This window comes from Arachis ipaensis, chromosome B07, assembly GCF_000816755.2.
Source record: "Arachis ipaensis cultivar K30076 chromosome B07, Araip1.1, whole genome shotgun sequence".
Classification (NCBI taxonomy): Eukaryota; Viridiplantae; Streptophyta; class Magnoliopsida; order Fabales; family Fabaceae; genus Arachis; species Arachis ipaensis.
In genome coordinates, this window is record NC_029791.2 from 20,195,291 (window position 1) to 20,196,367 (window position 1,077).

Consider the following 1,077-nt stretch of genomic DNA (forward strand, 5'->3'; position numbering starts at 1 on the left):
GGCATAATTTAATTAAGATAAAGGTACAATCTATTATTTCTTGTCTTCTGCCTCTCCATTACGAACTGCTTCAAAAAGGGGGGAATAACCATATATATATAGAATTATAGATTGTTAAGAATAGCAATCTTCTAATTGTAATTGGTCCCTCATAGATGGCTTTGGCTACTTCTTGAAGAAATTGTATTATTGTGACCATTATATAAAGACAAAACCAATAAGGAGAGGGATACCACTTTTTTCAGCCCATAGCAATTTCCCCCAAATAATTAATATTATTATTCTTAGAAAACTCAGCTGCTGAATAGCCTGACATTGATGTTTCCTTGTTTTATATTCAAAAGTCAATTGGCCAGTTTGCCACAAAGACTAACACGTGTGCAAGTTATTGACAAATAATTAGAGGGCTCTGTTTAATCTTTTTTCTAAATGACAAATGCGACCTAATCCTTTTGTTTTTATTAATAGTTTTCCTCTCCTTCTATGTATGTTACCTTGCTTGTATTATTCAATTTGGACTGATTTATTTTATTTGAATATTTAGGATTTGAAAACAAAAATTTAAACACTAAAATCCAAAAATCTAAATATAATAGAGTAAATAATGGCAACATATATAGTGTATTAGTGTATGAAACATTTTTTATTTAAACGATAATGTTAGAGAGAAAAAAGAACAGTCAAAACTTATCTTATTTAGTATTTATTAATTACCGTAATAATTAATGAATGTTAAATAAGTTAAGCTATGGTTGTTTTTGGCTGATTTTCTTTGATTATCAAATATTTTTATTATTTAAATAATATATTTTAAAGAAACATTTTTTTTAATTCATAAATATTATATATATGTGTGTGTATGTAATGTGAGATCTCCAAGTTTTGTTTATTGCCTTCTTTTTAATTGTTTCTTATAAAGAGCATTGACCTACTTTTCTCCCTAAGTGCTTCCTTTCCTTTTAATTTAGCTCTACTTTTCCTTTTCTTTGTGTCTGTGTCTGAAACAAAAACCTTTCTTTTTTCCCATCTCAATCCACCCCATAGATCAAGACAATCAACAAGCATGTTTGGATGTCC

The 1,077-nt window shown here is 28.2% G+C and overlaps 1 protein-coding gene across 1 annotated transcript in view; it reads left to right on the plus strand.

The window, feature by feature from the left end:
• LOC107610029 (LOB domain-containing protein 13) overlaps positions 884-1,077 on the plus strand; it is a 2,106-nt gene continuing 1,912 nt past the window's right edge. Inside the window, exon 1 of the mRNA XM_021107466.1 lies at positions 884-1,077. The gene's annotated coding sequence lies outside the window, so the exon portion shown is untranslated.